Here is a 997-nt window from a genome sequence, read left to right on the forward strand (position 1 = left end):
TCGTATATAGTGTGTCCAATTGCTATAATTCTTGTTATTCAAAATCACAAGAATGATGGAAGTACTAGAATTTTTTCCAAGATGTAGAAAGAAGGGACAGGTAGGGTCTGTAATTGGATTCATGGGGCTTTGAGTGCTTGCCGCTTGAATCACATTCTGGATTACAAGATTGGCCAATGTTTGTAGATCTAGGCCATGAAGAGAAGGGTTTGGAGTTACCTCATTTAAATCCATCAAATTCTTGATCTACTAGGTCATTGTAGAAGATGAATCAATGCTGAGTAGTCTTCTTCTTTAAAACTTGTGATTGAAACTTACCATTTCATGCGTTGAGCATATGCACAAACGATAACATTCTCATCAGCTCTATCATGTGAGTTGAAGAAAAGAGAAGAAAGATTAGGTAAGAAAGAGAGAGGAGAATTAATCGGAGAAGAAGAGAAAGAAGGTGTAGCTGCATTGGAATGGCAATGGCTCACTGCACTATATTAAAACTACATAGAAAGAAACTTATATGAAATAGAGGAGGGAGAGTTTTTTTATTCATGCATTGAGCACAAGAACTAGAAGTTTCTTCAAGATTTTGTGGACCTTGTGAAGCTTATATACAGAGGCTACCAACCTAGTTCCCTAACTGAATTGTCCAACGTGTCATTCTCTAGTTATTCACTTTAACTTATTTCTGACTAACTAATTTATCTGCATATTACATTGACAATTACAGCAACACAACAATTAAATAATTAAATATAATACATTTTTAATTAAAACCAAGTTAAGTCAAGCTTAATCAAAGAATCTGGCTTTTCTCTTTTCTTATTTGGTGTGATTGAGTGTATGTAGAAGACTTGAAATTTAGTTGACCTGAATAAAACGGGTGTATGTTGAAGTTTGGGACAAAATGAGTGTTAGAGAGAGATAATTGCTAATATGTTTTTTTATTATTTTTTATCAACTTAAAATTTTTAGATAAATATATATAATATGATAGAATTTT

This window comes from Arachis ipaensis, chromosome B04 (assembly GCF_000816755.2).
Source record: "Arachis ipaensis cultivar K30076 chromosome B04, Araip1.1, whole genome shotgun sequence".
Taxonomy (NCBI): Eukaryota; Viridiplantae; Streptophyta; class Magnoliopsida; order Fabales; family Fabaceae; genus Arachis; species Arachis ipaensis.